The following is a 24333-nucleotide window of genomic DNA, read 5'->3' on the forward strand; positions in this document are numbered from 1 at the left end:
CTTTTAAAGGTTATTTTGGCTATTCGAGGTATTTTGTGGTTCCATACAAATTTTAGGATTGTTTGTTCTAGCTCTGTGAAACTAATGTTGGTGTTTTGATAGTGATTGCATTAAATGTGTAGATAGCTTTGGGTAATATGGACATTTTAACAATATTTGTTCGTCCAATCCATGTGCATGGAATGTTTTTTCATTTCTTTGTGTCATCTTCAATGACTTTCATCAGTGTTTTATAGTTTTCAGAGTAAAGAGCTTTTACCTCTTTGGTTAGGTTTATTCCTGGGTATCGTATGGTTTTTGGTGCAATTGTAAATGGGATTGCTTTCTTACTTTCTCTTTTTCTGCTTCATTATTGGTGTAATGCAATGGGTTTCTATACAATGATTTTGTATCTGTTCTAGAAATTTTTTGGTGGAGTCCTTCAGGCTTTCTATGTAGATTATCATGTCATCTGCATATAGTCAAAGTTTGACTTCTTTGCTGATTTGGATGTCTTTTAATTCTTTCTGTTGTCTGATTGCTGTCAATTAATCTTGTACAAAACAGGAAATAATATTCAATGTTAAAAATACAGTTTCTTCAACAAATGGTGTTGGGAAAACTGGACAGCAACATGCAAAAGAACAAAACTGGACCATTTTCTTACATCATATAGAAAAATAAATGCAAAATGGAAAAAGACTTAAATGTGACACAGGAAACCGTTAAAAACCTCGAGGAGAACACAGGCAGTAACCTCTTTGACATCGGCTGCAGCAGCTTCTTATAAATATGTCTCCTGAGGCAAAGGAAACAAAAGCAAAAATGAACTATTGAGACTTCATCAAGATAAAAAGCTTCTGCACAAGATAAAAAGGAAACAATCAACAAAACTAAAAGACAGCCTATGGGATGGGAGAAGATATTTGCAAATGAGATATCTGAAAAAGGGTTAGCATCCAAATAAATAAAGAACTTATCAAACTCAGCACCCCCAAAAAATAAGTAATCCAGTTAAAAAATGGGCAGAAGACATGAATAGACATTTTTACAAAGAAGACATACAGTTAGCCAACAGACACATGAAAAGATGCTCAATATCACTCATCATCAATGAAATACAAATCAAAACTACAATGATATATCACCTCATATGCATCAGAATGACTAAAATATAAACAAAAGAAACAACAGGTGTTGGTGGGGATGTGGAAAAAGGGGAACCCTCTTATGTCGGTGGGAATGCAAATTGGTGCAGTATGGAGGTTCCTCAAAAAAGTTAAAAATAGAACTACCCTATGATCACGCAACTGCAGTACTAGATATTTACCCCAAAACACAAAAATACTAATTCAAATGGATACATGCAACCTGATGTTTATAGTAGCATTATCAGCAAGAATCAATTTATGGAAAAGGCTCAAATGTTCATTGACTCATGAATAGATAAAGAGGACATGTACACATGCACACACACGCACACACACACACACGTGCATACATACAAACACAATGGAATATTACTCAGCCATAAAAAGAATAAAATCTTGCCATTTGCAACATGGATGGAGCTAGAGAATATTATGCTAAGTGAAATAAGTCCATCAAAGAAAGACAAACACCATATGATTTCACTCATATGTGGAATTTAAGAAAGAAAACAAACAATTATAGGGGAGAAAAGAGAGAGGAAAACCAAGAAACAGACTCTTAACTATAGAGAACAAACTGATGGTTATTAGAGTGAGGGGACGGTGGAGGGATGGGCTAAATAGGTGATGGGGATTAAGGAGGACACTTGTGACGAGCACTGAGTATTGTATGGAATTGTTTAATCACTAAATTGCACACCTGAAACTAATATTACATTGTAGGTTAGCTAACAGTGATTTAAATAAAAACTTAAAAAATAGATATAGGTGGAAAACTATAAGTATCAGCCTGTTGGAATAAATATATGCTTAAATCATTGGAAAAGAAAAGAAAAAAGAAATTCGTCCTGTCATCAAGCATTTTGAAACACTGGTTTCTGAGGGTAAATATGTCAGTAGTGAGAGATAAGGTGGTTCTACATGTAAAACACAAAGGAGCTTGACAGGATGACTCCCAGTAATAGAATGAGAGAACTGGGAACTGCCATATATAATAGTCCTCAATTATTCTTGAGCTACATTTTTTAAAACTTCAAACTTTCAGTGATGTTTCTTTTCACATTATGTAGAGAATTGAGGAAAAATTTGATCCACTTTTTTTTTTTTTAAGTAGGCCTCACACCCAGAATGGAGCCCAACGTGAGGCTTGAACTCATAAACCTGAGATCAAGACCTGAGCTGAGATTAAGAATTGGGTGCTTAACTGACTGAGCCACCCAGGTGCCCCCACTTTTTAATCATGTAGACCAGTGATTCTTGACTGGGAGTAACTTTGCCACCTAGGGGACATATGACAACTATTGGAGACAATTTTAGTTGTTACAATTTGGGGTGGGGAGAGGAGGGCCACTGGTATCCACTAGGTAGAGGCTAAAGATGTTGCTAAACATCCTATAATGCACAGGACTTCCCTTCACAAAAAAGGATCATCTGGTCCAAAATGCCAAAAGCCTTGAAGTTTAGAAGCCCTGAATTTTAGATATTTTGAGGAGATTCCTATATGGGCATGGAAAAGTTTGAAGTCAATTGTGATTTATATGTTTACAGGAATGTATTTAAATATACACACATACACCAGAATAAGCGCTCTTACAATTATCTATCATTAGCGTGGTAATGACCTTCACAAATAATGTCATGTACCTAACAGTCCCTCATCAGCACATGAAAAGCAGCCAGCAAAGCCCAAGTTAAGCTTGTGGGAACAAAGAATTGCACTTCTTTCCTTATGATCTTATCTGAAGTAAATAAATGCTTTAATTTGCTTTGAAGCTTTCTTTTTAAAAATTATTGATCAAGTCTTGGCTTTATGTTTGCGTTGTGCCTGGAAAGTTTATGTTATTACTATAAATGTTGATTTTTAGTGATTGATTATGGAATACAATGAAGTTGTCTCTGGACCTTGGATAAATTGGTGATGGATACTCCTGCAACAGTTCCAGAATTTGACATAAAACATTCCCTGGAATAGAAGCTTTTTTTCTTTTAATGTTCATTTGTTTTTGAACGAGAGAGAGAGAGAGAGAGAGAGAGCGAGCGCATGAGCACAAGTGGGGAAGGGGCAGAAAGAGAGGGTAGGAAACCAGCTCTGCACTGAGAGCCAGAGCGGGGCTTGAACTCATGAACTATGAGATCACAACCTGAGCTGAAGTCAGACACTTACATGAGCCAAAGTCAGATGCTTAACCATCTGAGCCACCCAGGTGCCCCTGGACTAGAACATTCTAATGAAACCCATTCTTCCATGCTGAGCAGCAGAAGTCAAGTTTTACTTTCCATGAGTGGTGACTGGAATGATAGATGTCAGTCTTTACTACCAACTCTTTTGTCAATTTGACCTATCAATAAATCAATTTGCTTTATGGTCTAATCTTAAGAACATTGGAATAGAAATGGAACATTATGTTCTAATTTATGTGATAATAGTAATGTTACGATTAGAGAAGGCATTTTATAATTATTTAGAAATCAAAATAAAAGATTCTAGAACTAATAAAAGTCTTCTTTTTACCTCTATGACCTGAGATAGCATTTTCAGAAAGAGAAGCCCAAGATGCTATGACTGTTAAGGTGGTTTGGGAGGCCATATTGTGACTCTCCTGGTGGTAAAGAAGCTGTTGTCATGTGACAGGTCTCCCATGGATAACCATTACCTCCTGTCAGTGAGAAATGTGAAGATTAAAAACAGTGTCACCAAACACTGACACCATCCTGTATTTTTTATTTAAGAGCTGCTGAAAGATTTCCCGCTGGCTGATCAAATATGTGAACAGCTGGCTCCTGACCATAATCTGTCACTTGCAGCACATTTCAGACTGCCCATTTAAGAGCAACATAACATCCCTGAGACCTTCAAGCTAGTCAAAGGGGCAAGAGAGCTTATAAGGAAGCACATCGCTAGCCTAACCCATGGGTAGCCCAAAGCCCATTAAGTGGTTTGTGAGTATCAAGTTTCATGGGTAAAGAAAGGCAGAGATTCAAGGACCCTCAAAGTTTTTTTATAGCATGGATTATCAATCCTGGGATTGGGTTGAGTTTTTGAGAATCTAAATTCTTTTGGTTGATTAAAAGAGAGTTATACTGTAGTTCGTTATCACCTGAATAGCATAAGCAGTGGCCTGGAATTTTTGAAATGGATGCTTGCTTGTGTATCTGACTGTCTAAGAACCTATCATCTCTTTAAGAGATTTATAAATAAATAAAAAAAAAGAATAGTTGTTGTATTCTTTTCTCATGACCCACAATTAATCCTACTCTCTATCAATCAGTGACTGGAGTGCCAGTTTGGCTGATATCCCTGTAATAGAAAGTCTCATTTGAATTGATTGATCAGCTGGATAACTTAGATAAAATGCAGTCTGCTTTTATTCATCTTTCTGTTTAATAATGAGCTGTCTGGAATTTCTACTCCTCTGATATATGTTGTATTCTAATAAAAAGCAATCAGCTGCAGAATTTGCTGAATTCTGTGTTCTTGGTTCCTTGATAACTTCTAAGGAACCTGCCTATTTTTGTGCTGTTAAAATACTCTCTTTTGAATCAAGTACTGGTCTAAGCCCTTTTAAAATGAAAATTTCCGAAATGTTGGGATTCCATTCTCAGCCAAAATAGGAGTGACCCTCTTTGGCTGCTTTCTCAAAGTCAACCTAGAGAATTGCCATCTACCTCTGCCTAAAATGAGACTGGAAAGGCAGATAAGAGCTCATTTATGAAAGACTTTATTTTGGCAAGATAGGATGCTTGGATCCTTTCCTTTGTGCCAGTGAGCTAGGTGAAGTGTTTTAGAAGGGACTGATATGCATTTCTTGTTGGAGTAAAAATAGTAATGATAAAACCAGAAAGCAGCTGTTTGCAGTAGCCAACCAAGTCTTCCTCAGTGATTGAAAAGACACTATTTGCAATCCCATCCCCAAATTTGTCAGTAAAATAGGTTAACATTTTAACCATATGCTCTTTCTCCCACCAATAATTGGTATTTGAATACAAAGCAGGAAAAATACTTGAAAACACAAATCTCATTGAAGATCTATATTCATTAAACAAATAGTACCTTTTCTATCTTCCACTTTATTGCATACCCGTTTAAGCCAATCTCACTGATGGAAAAATACCTGCTTTTCAGAAGGACATGAAGGGATATGGAAAGGATGGATGAGAAATAAAAGTTTCATATGATAAACTCAAAGGAAGATGTAAAGACCCTTAAAGACCCATATTGTATGTATGATTATAATTTAGGATTAAAATTTATGGTACAATTAAAATACCTGAACATTTGAAAATCTTAATATTGTTGCCTCTCAAACAAGGTCATAGGGTTTTTTAAAGCAAGCTTCTTATCTTACACTTTCTTTATTCTCCATAATGCATAAGAATCATGCATCATTACACGAAAGATATTCAGTGATTACTTGGTGATTGACAGATTCTTTGTTTGCAAATTTTTTGAGCACTAACTCTGAACTAGGTTCTATGGGGGATTGAGAAAGGCATGAGAGTAGCCACAGTTCATTCCATAAATGTTACACCTGAATCAAACCAAACAGAACTGAGAGACACAAATGTACTTTGTGTCCACATAGCATAATAGTAACATCTGTCTTTCTTTTCTGTCTCTAAAGAAAATATGAGGGCTGTTCATAACAACCAAAAATCTTAACAGAGGTTGCTGTGAATCTAGTGAAATTGCATTTATGTCTTATGCAGTGCATTCTTAAATTTCAAAAAAATACATTATTAAGTGCCCACTTAATATTTGAGAAAACATTCACAATAATATATTCACAAAAGCAGAATTGGTATAAGGATTAGATTTCCTTAAAAACTAAACAGAACTGATTTTCACGTTAGCAGATCACCATTACTCCTTTCTCCTATGCCAAATCAACTCAGTACACTGAAATATCTCAAAAGAACAGTTGAGAAGAAGCTTCTAGGGGATTGAATGCAATTTTCCTATAGCAGAAGATTTTTATTTACCATCCATCAGAGAAAAGCAAGAACTCTTTGGGCAATTGTTCTTTTTGCCATTGATGCAGAGCTGGAATGTGTTAAATAAATCTTGGGGGCATTTCAGATCCTCCTTCGAACTAGCTGGAAGTTTTGCTCCCTTTCCTAACCATATTGGGTTATGTAATGATAACTTTTAAATGAATCGTTATAATACAGAGACATGTCCTACAAATTTGATAATGGTCACCATGAACAGCAGTATGCAATAAGGTTTCCTCAGCAGGGACATATTCTTTCTGGAAGGGAAATTTAATTATCTGGCTTGACTACTGTGTAATTCAAACGCTAGCTGTTGCGGCTCTTTTATACTACACGACGGTGTTAGTGGCAAACAGAAAAGTGACGGTTACCACCCTGTAGGCGAACTCACAGAACTGAACTAAGCAGTGCTTTGCTTTCACTCAATTTTTGAATTAATATCCAGATTTTTAGGCATTCCTCTCTCATAAGCCATGTATGATAGGTGAAAACGGTGGGGATTTTAATTATGTGATGATCGCATGCCACCTTCTTTTCCTGCATTTCATCTTCTACCTTTTGGTAGAGGCGGGGGGAGGTGGGGGTCAGGAAGGGAAAATACCATGAGCCAAATAACGGCACAGAGGGAAAGACAGACACACTCCTTACCAATCCCCCATAAACAATTACAAAAATAGTTTGAGTTTCTAAAAAATAAAACCACTATATAAATTTAAAATTGTTGTTATTAATGTGTTGACATTCTGAAGTGTATAACCAAGCTGTTGAAAAGGGAGGAGATGATGAGGTGGAAAGGGAAAGGTTGGGGGGAAAAGTGCTGCTGGGAGCGTCTAGTGGATTTGTCTTTGAGACGTCCTGCTAACCTGAACTTCTTTGGTTGCTAAGAGCACGAACACATTGGAGAACTTGAGGTGAGCTTGCCCAGTCCATTGAAAATGGAAATTGCCCTGTCCATTTGTTAGTTTGTTCTTCTGGCAGTCATAGTTGTTAAAGCAAAGGTGTACAAGTCTGTGATTTTACACATACATACTATTGAGTAGTAAAAACAAAACAAAACAAAACAAAACAAAACAAAACAAAACAAAACAAAAAAACCCCAGCAAACCCAAAGTTAAAGGACTTGGATTTAAGAACTACTACTTGGATTCTGCTCTTTCCTAGTTTCATGGCCTTAGTTTTGATATATATAAAAAGTGAAGTTTGTAAAAGGTCTAGGTCACTAGGTCACTCTGTGAGATGTATCTATAAGAGATATTAACTTTGAAAATAATTTATAATTATTATATATATAATTATAATTATAATTATAATATAAAATATATTATAAATATCTAAGAAACGTGATGTTAATATTATTATAATGAACTAAGGAGAGAGTGGTACCTAGTGTGTAATTAAGCCTTCTTGACTCTCAATCCCTTTAGAAAGAATATATATTCTGTGACTTTCTGTTGAGGGGGAGATAGTGCTCATTTACTTACCCTGGCATTTTCTTGTGAACAAATGTCACCCCTCTCCATCCAGAAAAATATGCTTCCTGGCATTTCTTGTATATCACTTCTTTCTCTAGCTGCTGAAGTGAAATCAAAGGACATGTGTATGTAAGTCTAGACTATTTTTGATATTATAAGTGATACACAATCATTGTACTTCTCTGTGTAAAGTAGATGGCAACGTGGAGAGTTGTGTAACATAACTGGCCCCACATTCTGAGAAACTGTTCCCTGAGCCTTCTGATTGAGACAATCTTCATGGTCAGTCTACAGTGCTAATCTGATCATGCTCTTCCTTGCTTAGAAAGTTTCATTGAAACATTCATCACCTTTAGAGAATAAATCCAGTATTATTTGCATTGCACACAGTTCACAATTTGAGTTCTTATCTACTAGACTCATCCCCCACTGCTTATACCTTGGGCTTAATTAATATTTTTATAGTTATCCAAGAAAATATTGCCATTTGATGTGCCTTTGCACATGCTATTTCCTTTACCAAATGTTTTCTTGCTGCTTTGCCCTCATGGAAAACATACACTAATTCTTCAAGAGCAAGTTCAAGAGTTGTCTAGTCTTTGAAGTGTTCTCTGCTTTTCCCAGGCAGAGAGGTTCCCTGCCTCCTCTCTGCCACGAGGTACCTTTACATGCTTCTGTTATGGCACTGCTATTTTGGAATGGTTGAAGAATTTCCTAAGTCTAAGGATGAAACTAAGAGTAGGTGTTTTCTTCCAGTGGAAGAGAGAAAGAACAGAGATTCACACTGTAAGATCAAACCAGAAAGCAAGGAATTCCTACCTCTTACTTCTCAGAATGGAGGCAGGATGCAGTTTCCCACCACTCCATGCTAATGGGGGACAGAACGTTGTTGAAGCGAGACAGAGACAGCTTTTCTATTAGCACGTTCCTGCAGATGCAACCACAAAAGCAAGGATAAAAATGTGTCATGCTGTGCTAAGTTGCTCCAGGGAAAGGGCCCAGAGTACTCTTTCCTCTCTGAAGCTGAGTATAATTTTTGCTCTTACTGGAAGCAGAGAGGGATTTCAGAGATGGACTACACACGCATGTAGGTAATCCAGGGGTACTCTTAGATTATATCATCAAAAATGTCATTCTCTTATGAGTCAGGCATAACATTTGTGCCTGAATTCAAATGAGCTAATTCTAATTAAATACCTTAATAATGCAAGACCTCAGTAGGCTGCAATTACTCTGGATTAGGAGATCATTTTATGACCAAAGGAGACCACCGCTTATAGTAGCATTTTCTAGGAGGTCTTGGCTCTTGCAAGGAAGTTTCCTCTTTCAGGGGAACTGTAGGTATCTTTATTTCCAGTTGGGCTGTGTATACCCTTTAGTTTAGTTCCTGAAATGCATTCCTATTATGCCACCTCTGACGATGATACTAATTTTCTGACGAAGGATGTTTCATTTCATTTAAAAATTGGATTACTTTCAAATCTCAGAGGACTATGGAATACTTCTGGGAAATCATTTCAATACACCTAAAGCCTACCACTGCGCTGTTGTGAAGAAGACCAGGTGTGATCAGGGTTAAGTATTCTGCAATCCAGTGAAGCCACCTCAAAACTGAAACACTCTGAGAGAACAGACAATCTTCTGACCTTTCAGCTTTTATACTCTACCTTGGCAACAAAGAGTTTTGCTCAGAATGAATATATAGTTACACGCCTCCTGAATTTCCGTGGTAAAAGTGGAGAACCAAGTGTATCCAATTGTTTAAAATAATGATGGATTTCTACATTAAGCCATGACAAGCCCCAAATGGTTTTATTTTCATGTGAATTATTCAGGTTAAATCTCCCAATTTCACCTTCTTGAGAAGGTACAATAGAGAAAGCCCTCCCATAATTTAACCTTGAGAGCTGAAAGCAACTTGAGAAATCTGCCTTCTGCAATAAGTTACCCGGTTGCACCTCTTGGTTGCACATGATATAGCTCTCTGCCACTGTTTCACAAGCTGTAGACAGATGTGCATAAAGGATTCTTCTGAAACCCTGGTTAAATGACCCTTAGCTCAGTAGTACACATTTAAAGCCACCCATGGAGGCAAGGTAGTGGGATAATTTCTGTAATCGTATTTTTGGAAAGTCAGGGAAATGATTCTTCTATCTCAGATGGAAATTCGGTAGGGTCCATTCTACTTTGTGGATTCCCTTTTGTGTGTTCATTGGTGTTTCTCATGACTGTCTTGGGTCCTTTTCTATGTATAAACATGCTTTTGGAGTAAATGCATCCATTTTCATGATTTTAATTACCCAATGAAGGTTTCAGCAGATATCTCCCTGGGATAGGACTCTTAATATCTATTTTTTAAAGTTTATTTTTATTTATTTTGAGAGAGAGAGAACATGAGCAGGGGGAGGGGAGAGGGTGAGGGAGAGGAAGAGAGAGAGAGAGAGAAAGAGAGAGAGAGAGAGAATCCCAAGCAAGGCTCTGCTCTGCCTGATGTGGGCTCCAACTCACAAACCATGAGATCATGATCTGAGCCGAAGTCAAGAGTCAGATAGATGCTTAACTGACTGAGCCATCCAGTTGCCTCAGTATCTATTTTCTGACATCTCCACTTGGACATCCCACAGGAATCCCTATTGCAATGTGTCCAAAAGTGAACTTACTGTGTTTCCCTGATCCTCTTCCAATGAGCTCTCTCTGCTGGGTTTGCTCTGTCAGGGAATGGGGCCAGCAGCTAGCTGTTGGCTTAGTCAGTCATCAGGAAGAAGAGTTACCCTTCTTCCACATGCTCCACACAATTATCAACTCTTGCCCAGCCTATCTCTCACTCCTCTTGAACCAGTAATTATTTTTTCCATTCCTTTTGCCCCACTTTGTTCGGGTCACTACTGTACAGATGACACTCAGTGAATAAATCAGTCAAATGTACTTAAATTGGTAGAGGCTTCAAGCTAATTGGTAATTGGTAGGTATTGGGTTTTCTGCCTCCACTACCCCCCCCCCAACCCCCCTCCTCAGCCCTAGTATTGCTTCCAGGCCCTAATTTATGTGTCTTTCCGTTTTGGTGTTACTCAGTCCATGATATGGAAGTTTATTGGGAAGATAAATTACTCTTCTAACTGAAATCTGCAGGGTTTTTTTTGTGGGGTCTTTAAGAAAGTCAGTCATGTGAACAATCCTGTTACCTCTAAATCTGGATTATTTTTTGTAACATAGCTCTGTTTTAATTTTTGTTAAAAATGGAAACAAATTCATCCTTTCTTTTCTTTTTTAAGATTAATATTCTTAACAGAATATTTCATTACAAAGGAGTATGGCAAATAGTGATTTTCCACTTTAATATGGTAGTGAACCATGCCTTTTCCTAAGACTTTAGCATAAGTGAATCTTTTTTCTATTAATAAGTACTATCTAGTCTTTAAATGGGCAGTCAACTGTCAAACCCTCAGATGGCAGAAAAGAGCTCATTTTACTAGCCTAGCTATATACTTGCTACTATTGTAGGTGTAGACTACAATGATTTCATGCTGTGCCTGTGTCAACATCAGACTGAGATTTCTTTCATCTTTCTTTTTTTTCTTAACATGTGTAACTTTCCTTATTTTGTGAATACCTATAACATATTGACATTTCTTTGATTTTCTTATTTTTCACATTTTGCTAAGACAGAAGTATGGATATTATTATTATATGGGAAGTGTTTTCATATAAAAAATAATGTATCATGTTAATTTTCCCTCTTGTTTCTTGACCGAGTGAATGACTGTTATTTTCACCACTAAAGTCTAGTGTAGTTTGATCTTTTATTTATTTATTTACATTGTAATTTTTTAATTTAAATTTTATTTGTTAACATACAGTGAAATTTTGGTTTCAGGAGTAGAATTCAGAGGTTCGTCACTTGCATACAACACCCCATGCTCATCACAACATATGCCCTCCTTATTAACCACCACCCAACTATCCCGTCTCCCACCCACCTATCTCCATCAACCCTCAGTTTGTTCTCTGTTGGTAAGAGTCTCTTTGATTTGTTCCCCTCTTTTCTCTTTTTCTTCCCCTTTCCCATGTGTTCATCTGTTTTCTTTCTTAAATTACACATATAAGTGAAATCAAATGATATTTGTCTTTCTCTGATGGACTTATTCACTTAGCATAATACATTCTAGTTCCACCCATATCATTGAAAATGGCAAGATTTCATTCTTTTTGATGGCTGAGTAATATTCCATTGTATGTATATATATATATATATATACCAAATCTTCTTTATCCAGTCATCAGTTGATGGACAGTTGGTCTCTCTCCCCAGTTTGGCTATTATTGATAATGATGCTATAAACATTGGGGTGCATGTACCCCTTTGAATCTATATTTTTGTATTCTTTGGGTAAATACCTAATAGTGTAATTGCTGGATCGTAGGGTAGTTCTATTTTCAGTTTTGGGGGGAGCCTCCTTACTGTTCTCCAGAGTGGTTGACCATTTTGCATTTCCAACAGTGCAAGATGGTTTCCCTTTCTCCACATCTTTGCTAACAACTGCTGTTTCTTGTCTTGTTAATTTTAGCCATTCTGACAGGTGTGAGGTGATATCCCATCATGGTTTTGATATGTTTTTCCCTGATGAGGAGTGATGTTGAGCATCTTTTCATGTGTCTCTTAGCCATCTGGATGTCTTCTTTGGAAAAGCGTCTATTCATATCCTCTGCCCATTTCTTAACTGGGTGGTTTGTTTTTAGGGTGTTGAATTTGCTAAGTTCTTTATAGATTTTGGATACTAATTCGTTGTCAGATATGTCATTTGAAAATATATTCTCCCATTCCATAGGCTGCCTTTTAGTTTTGTTGACTATTCACTTTGATGTACAGAGCTTTTTATCTTGATAAGGTCCCAATAGTTCATTTTTGCTTTTATTTCCCTTGCCTTTGGTGATGTGTCTAGGAAGAAGTCACTGTGGCCAAGGTCGAAGAGGTTGCTGCCTTTTTTTCTCCCCTAGGGTTTTGATGGTTACCTGTCTTACATTTAGTATTTCATTCATTTTGAATTTATTTTTATGTATGGTGTAAGAAAGTAGTCCAGTTTCATTCTTCTGCATGCTGCCATCCAATTTTCCCTACATGGTTTGTTGAAGAGACTGTCTTTTTTTCCACTGGATATTCTTTCCTCCTTTGCCAATGATAAGTTGATCATATAGTTGTGGGTCCATTTCTGGGTTTTCTAGTCTGTTTCATTGATCTCTGTGTCTGTTTTTGTGCCAGTACCATACTACATTGATAACTGCAGCTTTGCAATACAGCTTGAGATCTGGAATCTTGATACCGCCGGTTTTGTTTTTCTTTTTCAGGATTGCTTTGGCTATTTGAGGTCTTTTGTTGTTCCATACACATTTTAGGATTGTTTATTGTAGTTCTGTGAAGAATGCTGGTGGTATTTTGATAGGGATTGCATTAAATGTGTAGTGTAGATTGGGTAGTGTAGACATTTTAACAATGTTTGTTCTTCCAATCCATAAGCATGGAATGCTTTCCGTTTATTTGTGTCCTCTTCAATATCTTTCATAAGTCTTCTATAGTTTTCAGCATACAGATCTTTCACCTTTTTACTTAGGTTTATTCCTAGATATCTTATTGTTTTCGGTACAATTGTAAATGGGATTCATTCATTGATTTCTTTTTCTGCTGCTTCATTATTAGTGTATAGGAATGCAACATATTTCTGCATGTTAATTTTTTTTCAATATATGAAGTTTATTGTCAAATTGGTTTCCATACAACACCCAATGCTCATCCCAAAAGGTGCCCTCCTCAATACCCATCACCCACCCTCCCCTCCCTCCCACCCCCCATCAACCCTCAGTTTGTTCTCAGTTTTTAAGAGTTTCTTATGCTTTGGCTCTCTTCCACTCTAACCTCTTTTTTTCCTTCCCCACCCCCATGGGTTTCTGTTAAGTTTCTCAGGATCCACATAAGAGTGAAACAATATGGTATCTGTCTTTCTCTGTATGGCTTATTTCACTTAGCATAACACTCTCCAGTTCCATCCATGTTGCTACAAAGGGCCATATTTCATTCTTTCTCATTGCCACGTAGTACTCCATTGTGTATATAAACCACAATTTCTTTATCCGTTCATCAGTTGATGAACATTTAGGCTCTTTCCATAATTTGGCTATTGTTGAGAGTACTGCTATAAACATTGGGGTACAAGTGCCCCTATGCATCAGTACTCCTGTATCCCTTGGGTAAATTCCTAGCAGTGCTATTGCTGGGTCATAGGGTAGGTCTATTTTTAATTTTCTGAGGAACCTCCACACTGTTTTCCAGAGTGGCTGCACCAATTTGCATTCCCACCAACAGTGCAGGAAGGTTCCCGTTTCTCCACATCCTCTCCCGCATCTGTAGTCTCCTGATTTGTTCATTTTGGCCACTCTGACTGGGGTGAGGTGATATCTGAGTGTGGTTTTGATTTGTATTTCTCTGATGAGGAGTGACGTTGAGCATCTTTTCATGTGCCTGTTGGCCATCCAGATGTCTTCTTTAGAGAAGTGTCTATTCATGTTTTCTGCCCATTTCTTCACTGGATTATTTGTTTTTCGGGTGTGGAGTTTGGTGAGCTCTTTATAGATTTTGGATACTAGCCCTTTGTCCGATATGTCATTTGCAAATATCTTTTCCCATTCCGTTGGCTGCCTTTTAGTTTTGTTGGTTGTTTCCTTTGCTGTGCAGAAGCTTTTTATCTTCATAAGGTCCCAGTAGTTCATTTTTGCTTTTAATTCCCTTGCCTTTGGGGATGTGTCAATAAGAGATTGCTACGGCTGAGGTCAGAGAGGTCTTTTCCTGCTTTCTCCTCTAGGGTTTTGATGGTTTCCTGTCTCACATTCAGGTCCTTTATCCATTTTGAGTTTATTTTTGTGAATGGTGTGAGAAAGTGGTCTAGTTTCAACCTTCTGCATGTTGCTGTCCAGTTCTCCCAGCACCATTTGTTAAAGAGACTGTCTTTTTTCCATTGGATGTTCTTTCCTGCTTTGTCAAAGATTAGTTGATCATACATTTGTGGGTGTAGTTCTGGGGTTTCTATTCTATTCCATTGGTCTATGTGTCTGTTTTTGTGCCAATACCATGCTGTCTTGATGATGACAGCTTTGTAGTAGAGGCTAAAGTCTGGGATTGTGATGCCTCCTGCTTTGGTCTTCTTCTTCAAATTACTTGGGCTCTTCAGGGCCTTTTGTGGTTCCATATGAATTTTAGGATTGCTTGTTCTAGTTTCGAGAAGAATGCTGATGCAATTTTGATTGGGATTGCATTGAATGTGTAGATAGCTTTGGATAGTATTGACATTTTGACAATATTTATTCTTCCAATCCATGAGCACAGAATGTTTTTCCATGTCTTTATATCTTCTTCAATTTCCTTCATAAGCTTTCTATAGTTTTCAGCCTACTGATCTTTTACATCTTTGGTTAGATTTATTCCTAGGTATTTTATGCTTCTTGGTACAATTGTGAATGGGATCAGTTTCTTTATTTGTCTTTCTGTTGTTTCATTGTTAGTGTATAAGAATGCAACTGATTTCTGTACATTGATTTTGTATCCTGCAACTGTGCTAAATTCATGTATCAGTTCTAGCAGACTTCTGGTGGAGTCTATCGGATTTTCCATGTATAATATCATGTCATCTGCAAAAAGCGAAAGCTTGACTTCATCTTTGCCAATTTTGATGCCTTTGATTTCCTTTTGTTGTCTGATTGCTGATGCTAGAACTTCCAACACTATGTTAAACAACAGCGGTGAGAGTGGACATCCCTGTCGTGTTCCTGATCTCAGGGAAAAAGCTCTCAGTTTTTCCCCGTTGAGGATGATGTTAGCTGTGGGCTTTTCATAAATGGCTTTTATGATCTTTAAGTATGTTCCTTCTATCCCGACTTTCTTGAGGGTTTTTATTAAGAAACGTTGCTGAATTTTGTCAAAGGCCTTTTCTGCATCGATTGACAGGATCATATGGCTCTTATCTTTTATTTTATTAATGTGATGTATCACATTGATTGATTTGTGAATGTTGAACCAGCCCTGCATCCCAGGAATGAATCCCACTTGATCATGGTGAATAATTCTTTTTATATGCTGTTGAATTCGATTTGCTAGTATCTTATTGAGAATTTTTGCATCCACCATTGAGAAATTTTGCATTCATCATGGATATTGGCCTGTAGTTCTCTTTTTTTACTGGGTCTCTGTCTGGTTTAGGAATCAAAGTAATACTGGCTTCATAGAATGAGTCTGGACGTTTTCCTTCCCTTTCTATTTTTTGGAATAGCTTGAGAAGGATAGGTATTGTCTCTGCTTTAAACGTCTGGTAGAACTCCCCTGGGAAGCCATCTAGTCCTGGACTCTTATTTTTTGGGAGATTTCTGATGACTGATTCAATTTCTTCACTGGTTATGGGTCTGTTCAAGGTTTCTATTTCCTTCTGATAGAGTTTTGGAAGTGTGTGGGTGTTTAGGAATTTGTCCATTTCTTCCAGGTTGTCCAGTTTGTTGGCATATAATTTTTCATAGTATTCCCTGATAATTATTTGTATCTCTGAGGGATTGGTTGTAATAATTCCATTTTCATTCATGATTTTATCTATTTGGGTCATCTCCCTTTTCTTTTTGAGAAGCCTGGCTAGAGGTTTGTCAATTTTGTTTATTTTTTCAAAAAACTAACTCTTGGTTTCGTTGATCTGCTCTACCGTTTTTTTAGATTCTATATTGTTTATTTCTGCTCTGATCTTTAGTATTTCTCTTCTTCTGCTGGATTTAGGCTGTCTTTGCTGTTCTGCTTCTATTTCCTTTAGGTGTGCTGTTAGATTTTGTATTTGGGATTTTTCTTGTTTCTTGAGGTACGCCTGGATTACAATGTATTTTCCTCTCAGGACTGCCTTCGCTGCATCCCAAAGCGTTTGGATTGTTGTATTTGCATTTTCATGTGTTTCCATATATTTTTAAACTTCTTCTCTAATTGCCTGGTTGACCCATTCATTCTTTAGTAGGGTGTTCTTTAACCTCCACGCTTTTGGAGGTTTTGCAGACTTTTTCCTGTGGTTGATTTCAAGCTTCATAGCGTTGTGGTCTGAAAGTATGCATGGTATGATTTCAATTCTTGTATACTTATGAAGGGCTGTTTTGTGACCCAGTATGTGATCTATCTTGGAGAATGTTCCATGTGCACTCGAGAAGAAAGTATATTCTGTTGCTTTGGGATTCAGAGTTCTAAATATATCTGTCAAGTCCATCTGATCCAATGTATCATTCAGGGCCCTTGTTTCTTTATTGACCGTGTGTCTAGATGATCTATCCATTCCTGTAAGTGGAGTTTTAAAGTCCCCTGCAATTACCACATTCTTATCAATAAGGTTGCTTATGTTTGTGAGTAATTGTTTTATATATTTGGGGGCTCCCGTATTCGGCGCATAGACATTTATAACTGTTAGCTCTTCCTGATGGATAGATCCTGTGATTATTTATAATACCCTTCTTCATCTCCTGTTACAGCCTTTAAAGTCTAGTTTGTCTGATATAAGTATGGCTACTCCAGCTTTCTTTGGACTTCCAGTGGCATGATAAATAGTTCTCCATCCCCTCACTCTCAATCTGAAGGTGTCCTCAGGTCTAAAATGAGTCTCTTGTAGACAGCAAATAGATGGGTCTTGTTTTTGTATCCATTCTGATACCCTATGTCTTTTGGTTGGTGCATTTAGTCCATTTACATTCAGTGTTATTATAGAAAGATATGGGTTTAGAGTCATTGTGATGTCCGTAGGTTTCATGCTTTTAGCGATGCCTCTGGTACTTTGTCTCACAGGATCCCCCTTAGGATCTCTTGTAGGGCTGGTTTAGTGGTGACAAATTCCTTCAGTTTTTGTTTGTTTGGGAAGACCTTTATCTCTCCTATCTATTCTAAATGACAGACTTGATGGATAAAGGATTCTTGGCTGCATATTTTTTCTGTTCATCACATTGAAGATGTCCTGCCATTCCTTTCTGGCCTGCCAAGTTTCAGTAGAGAGATCAGTCACGAGTCTTATACGTCTCCCTTTATATGTTAGAGCACATTTATCTCTAGCTGCTTTCAGAATTTTCTCTTTATCCTTGTATTTTGCCAGTTTCACTATGATATGTCGTGCAGAAGATCAATTCAAGTTACGTCTGAAGGGAGTTCTCTGAGCCTCTTGGATTTCAGTGCCTTTTTCCTTCCCCAGATCCGGGAAGTTCTCAGCTATTATTTCTTCAAGTACACCTTCAGCACCTTTCCCTCTCTCTTCCTCCTCTGGAATACCAATTATGCGTAGATTATTTCTCTTTAGTGCATCACTTAGTTCTCTAATTTTCCCCTCATACTCCTGGATTTTTTTATCTCTCTTTTTCTCAGCTTCTTTTTCCATAATTTTATCTTCTAGTTTACCTATTCTCTCCTCTGCCTCTTCAATCCAAGCCGTAGTTGTCTCCATTTTATTTTGCAGCTCATTGATAGCATTTTTTAGCTCCTCCTGGCTGTTCCTTAGTCCCTTGATCTGTGTAGCAAGAGATTCTCTGCTGTCCTTTATACTGTTTTCAAACCCAGCGGTTAATTTTATGACTATTATTCTAAATTCGCTTTCTGTTATATTGTTTAAATCATTTTTGATCAGTTCGTTAGCTGTTGTTATTTCCTGGATGTTTTTCTGAGGGGAATTCTTTCGTTTCGTCATTGTGGATAGTCCCTGGAGTGGTGCGGGACTGTGGGGCACTTCCCCTGTGCTGTCTTGAATAATTTGCGTTGGTGGGCGGGGCTGCAGTCAGACCTGATGTCTGCCCCCAGCCCACCACTGGGGCCACAGTCAGACTGGTGTGTGCCTTCTCTTCCCCTCTCCTAGCGGCGGGATTCACTGTGGGGTGGCGTGGCCCGTCTGGGCTACTTGCACACTGCCAGGCTTGTGGTGCTGGGGATCTGGCGTATTAGCTGGGGTGGATCAGCAAGGTGCACAGGGGTGGGAGGGGCAGGCTCAGTTCACTTTTCCTTCGGAGATCCACTTCCGGAGTGGCTCTGCGGCACTGGGAGGGAGTCAGACCCGCCGGAGGGATGGATCCGCAGAAGCACAGCGTTGGGTGTTTGTGCGGTGCAAGCGAGTTCCCTGGCTGGAACTGGTTCCCTTTGGGATTTTGGCTGGGGGATGGGCGAGGGCGATGGCTCTGGTGAGTGCCTTTGTTCCCCGCCAAGCTGAGCTCTGTCGTCCAGGGCTCAAGAACTCTCCCTCCCGTTGTCCTCCAGCCTCCCCGCTCTCTGAGCAGTGCTGTTAACTTATAACCTTCCAGATGTTAAGTCCTGCTTGCTATCCAAACACACTCCATCCGCTTTTGCAAGCCAGACTCAGGGGCTTTGCTTGGCCGGCAGGCCACCCCTCCGCCCCGGCTCCCTCCCGCCAGTCCGTGGAGCGTGCACCGCCTCTCCGCCCTTCCTACCCTCTTCCGTGGGCCTCTCGTCTGCATTTGGCTCCGGAGACTCTGTTCTGCTAGTCTTCTGGTGGTTTTCTGGGTTATTTAGGCAGGTGTAGGTGGAATCTAAGTGATCAGCAGGATGCGCAGTGAGCCAAGTGTCTTCCTATGCTGCCATCTTCCCAGGATCCTCTCTGCATGTTAATTTTATATCCTGCATCTTTGCTGAATTCATATATTGGTTCCAGCAATTTTTTTGTGGAGTCTTTAGGGTTGAGATTTCTATCAAAAGCAAGAAAAGATTTTTGTTCTTCCATTGGACAAAAATGGAGCATGGAGGGGAATGTGGGGAATGGAGAATGAAAGGTTTTGCCTTTGGCTTCCCAGTCTACAAATTAAGACTTTTTCATTCAAGGGAAAGGAAAGTGATCAGTATTAACAGACAGGTATTAACATTGAGGACAGGTTAATTGCAGGGTAAGTTCTAGAGCAAGACTTTATCAGCCCAAATGTATAGTAGTCTTAAAGTGATGACATCATTTGTAAAGAGCATCAAGTCCTAAATTGTCCTTGGCAATGTGCTAATCTACCTGCATGTCCTACACCCATGTTAAACTAATCTTCAAAATAGATCTAATGAACTGACCAGTGGACTATAAAAATCTATTTTCTCTGATTTTTACATTCAAAAAGCAAAATTTATTATAATATGTCACTAAATATTTGTCACTAAATGACTTTCATGAAACATGGAGCTGAATTTCAGTTATTTCTAGAAATTTGAAGATTTTAGTGTCTATGATCCATATATTTTCTCTACATTTCTTTGTACAGTGTTTTTTGGTATAATTTCAAAGTCTTTTGGGCTATATTCATAATGTTTTTTATTACCTAATTTTGTCAAATGCTTCCTTTTCCATTACTAGTATCTTTAGTAATTCCTCATTATTTCTTTCCTATTCAATTAGTTGGAGCCTTTATTTGTAATCTGTCAGCTCATTCACAATGTCTAATTTCAGTTATATCTTCTTTTTTTAATCTTTATTATATTTTTTAATTTTTATTTTTCTGAGAGAGAAGAAGCAGGGAAAGGGCAGAGAGAGAGGGAGCCAGAGGATCTGAAGCAGGCATGAACTGTGAGATCATGGCCTGAGCCAAAGTTGGACACTAAACTGATTGAGCCACCCAGGTGCCCCTAATTTCAGTCATTTCTTTAGGCAGATACCTGTATTTTCAATTATTAGGACAGTTGTAGAACTTACATAAAATGTATGTATATATATTTATAAATATATAATTATGCATACATTATATGTGTTTATATTATTATAGAATAATACAATATACCATTAATATTTATACATGTTTATCCTATGTATATTTACTCATATTCATAGAAAGTGTGCATATATAAAAGGTGAATACAGTGTGCAGAATTTTCCAAATTTATTTAATCACAAGCCTATCTGTTTTTAGTAAAGCGTCTCACAGGAATGGTGTTCTGTGGAATACATTTTGATAAATGTCATTTATTCATTAGTTCTATCAATAAATATTTATGTGTCCATTACCAGGAAGACAACAGAAATTAAAACAGTAGGGAAAAGAATCCTTACCCTCATGGAAATTACATTTTTCTGGAGGAGACAGTCGATAAACATAACAAAGAAAATAGTGAAGTTTATTAGAAGGTGACAGGAGCTGTGGTGTGAAATAAACCAGGGAGGAGACACGGAGCACCTGAAATAGGGCCAGAGTTTGAAATAGATGGTCTTGCAGAGACTTATGGCAAGAGTGATATTTGAACAAAGATTTAAAGGAGGTGATGGAGAAAACCATGCAGATGTTAGGGGGCTAGGATGTGTTTCCAGCAGAACAAAGAACAAGTGCAAAGGCCCCGAGGTTACCTAGTTTTAAAGACTGGTAAAGAGGCTAGAGGCAATTTTGATGAGTAAGGGGGTAAAAATATATCCAGATGCTTGCATTTTGTAACTGGTTACAGGTGAGACTATGTTGACAGAGATGATGGTTGATGACAAATTTGTAAATTATTGTCAGTCAGTATAATAAGTTTTTATTTTTCCTTTTATTTATACATTTACTTATTTACTTAAATAAATTTATTTTAAATGCATAATATGTAACATGAAATAAATATGTTATATGGAAGATATAATGAACATTAATTCAGTCACATTTACCCAGCCCTCCCACTACCCTCCTTTTTATAAATGCAACCGTTATTGCTGGTATAATCTGTACTCATCATATTTGTAAGCATATCTGATAAACTCCTGAAAATATAATTGCTATATTTACGAGTATATGTTATGTGTATTTAAAAATTGCTGATAGATAGGTATTATTATTCCCTGGATATTACTCCAACTCACAATTCTAACATCAGTGTGGGAAGCTGCCACTTTCTCTATAATATCATCAAGAATATTTTTGTTAATGTTGATTTATTTTGAGAGGGGAGGGGGGACAGAGAGAGAAGAAGAGAGAGAATCCCAAGCAGGCTCTCTGTTGTCAGTGCAGAGCCCAACGTGGGGCTCAGTCTCACAACTGTGAGATCATGACCTGTGCCGAAGTCAAGAGTTGGACACTTGCTTAATCGATTGAGCCACCCAGGTGCCCCGTCATCAAGAATAAATTTTTTAACCTCAGTTTTCTATACCAACTGTCAGATTAAGCTAATTATTTTATTTATTTTTTATGCTACTTATATTTTATTGGTATTTTTATAGTAAAACGACCTTAAGGACAGTTTCAAATGAATGGCAACATATCAGGGAAATTTGAAGTGCCAAAACTGCTCTCTTGAAATGGAAGCTAATTATTTGCAGTTATAAAAAGGTCACTGCAGCAGTTTCTGGTAATCAACAAAGAGATAAATTTATACAGTTGTTGCTCTCAGATACAAGTTTTTTTTCCCTATTGTTTGCTGGGCATATTCACAAATACCAAATTATTCTTAGTCTTTATCATTTCACTAGGAACATTTTAATATGTCATTTCATACACACACACACACACACAAACGTGTATATATATACACACACACATACATATATGGAGAAGAAAGATACATTTCTGATTAAAAAGTAATAATGAGCACAAGTTGATGATCCATATTGGTTTAAACAAATATTTGATAGATTTAGGTGACAGATGTGCTTCCTTCTAAATCAAGTATCTAAAAACATTTTGAGCTTTTTTTTTCAATGGAAGACCATATGAAAGATGGTGGGGCCAGAGTTAATAAACGACATTCAGCATAAATGCTGCACCAAAGTTATTTCATGGCTTTGTGATATTCATGGGTTTTCAATGTCAGGTCACAAGGATTTGTTTCTTTAGGTAGAGGTTCCCAGAAGCCCTCAGATTTTACTTCTAAGATATAGCTGTACTAGTGAGCAGTTTGATTTGGAAGCAAAATTTCAGGCATAGAGGGAATGCCATTTCTATGAAAATTTAAAAATAACCTTATGCTTAGTTTAATTTTTTTTAATCCTTCAGTTACTATTAACAGGAATAGGGGAAGGTAGTCTGCAGAGGAACAAATTCTCAAGTTTAGGCAGATTCTTCCTTTAACACTTTTAGAAATATCCACCCTACTGTAGCACCTTAAACATAGTGGGTCATCAGTAAATATCTGTTTAATAAGTCAAAGAATTAAATAAAAGAACAAATAAAGATATATGGAGTGCTTTAGGCAAACTAACTGGTCTGGTCTTCAGTTGCCTCATGTATAAAATGGAGATAATAATAGTATTTACTTTATAAGAATTTTTAATTTACATTATATAATGCAGGCAAAATACATTGTAACTTGCCAAGCACATAGTAAAGCTCAATAAATATTAACTTTCATGATGATGCTTTTCTTTATAGTGAGGGAGAGAATTTCAAAACTTTCATTAGTACTTTCATTTATAGTATAAAAGGGAAATAAAGTTTCACTGAATAAGTCAGGCTGTGTAACAAAGATTTTCTTCAAAGAGGACCAGAAAATTTGCATTTGTTTAGCCAGATTCCTTCAGCGTCTTAGCTATTATTGGTTGCCAAACTGACATCTTGAATATTAAATCATTTAGTCACTAGCTACCACTTTATCTAGACCCATATCATTAATGCCTTAATAAGCCGCATTATTGGGTGGATGTCACTCAAAACTGACTTGAAGCTTGTGTATATGTCACTCATGTCAGTGCATTCTTTTGTTTTTGAATTTTATTTATTTACTTATTTAAAAATTTACATCCGAGTTAGTTAGCATCTGGTGCAATAATGATTTCAGGAATAGATTCCAGTGATTCATCCCCTATGTATAACACCCAGTGCTCATCCCAGCGAGTGTCTTCCTTAATGCCCCTTACCCATTTAGCCCATCTCCCCACCCACAATCCCTCCGGCAACCCTCAGTTTGTTCTCTGTATTTAAGAGTCTTTTATGTTTTGTCTTCCTCCTTGTTTTTATATTATTTTTGCTTCCTTTCCCTTATGTTCATCTGTTTTGTATCTTAAATTCCACATATGAGTGAAGTCATATGATATTTGTCTTTCTCTGACTACTTTCGCTTAGCATAATACCCTCTAGTTCCATCCACATAGTTGCAAATGGCATGATTTCATTATTTTTGATTGCCCAGTAATACTCCATTGTGTATATATGTGTATACACATATATACACCACATCTTTATCCATTCATCTGTCATTGGACATTTGGTCTCTTTCCATACTTTGGCTATTGTTGATAGTGTTGCTATAAACATTATGGTGCATGTGCCCCTTCAAAACAGCACACCTGTATCCCTGGGATAAATACCTAGTAGTGCAACTGCTGGGTCATAGGGTAGTTATATTTTGAATTTTTTTGAGGAACCTCCACACTGTTTTCCAAAGTGGCTGCACCAGTTTACATTCCCACCAGCAGTGCAAAAGAGATCCTCTTTCTCTGAATCCTTGCCAACATCTGTTGTTGCCTGAGTTACTAATTTTAGCCATTCTGACTGGTATTAGGTGGTATCTCAGTGTGGTTTTGATTTGTATTTCCCTGATGATGAGTGATGTTGAGCATTTTTTCATGTGTCAGTTGGCTATCTGGATGTCTTCTTTGGAGAAATGTCTTTTGCCCATGTCTTCACTGGGTTTTTTGTTTTTTGGGTGTTGAATTTGATAAGTTCTTTATAGATTTTGGATACCAGCCCTTTATCTGATATGTCATTTGCAAATTTATTCTCCCATTCCATTGATTGCCTTTTAGTTTTGCTGATTGTTTCCT

General features: G+C 37.5%; 1 long non-coding RNA gene across 4 annotated transcripts in view; it reads left to right on the top strand.

The window, feature by feature from the left end:
• The window catches only part of LOC132663839 (uncharacterized), a 121047-nt gene that overhangs the window by 62935 nt on the left and 33779 nt on the right, over nt 1-24333 (top strand). The gene's annotated exons all lie outside the window — the stretch shown is intronic.

This window comes from Panthera onca, chromosome D4 (genome assembly GCF_046562875.1).
Source record: "Panthera onca isolate mPanOnc1 chromosome D4, mPanOnc1 haplotype 2, whole genome shotgun sequence".
Taxonomy (NCBI): domain Eukaryota; kingdom Metazoa; phylum Chordata; class Mammalia; order Carnivora; family Felidae; genus Panthera; species Panthera onca.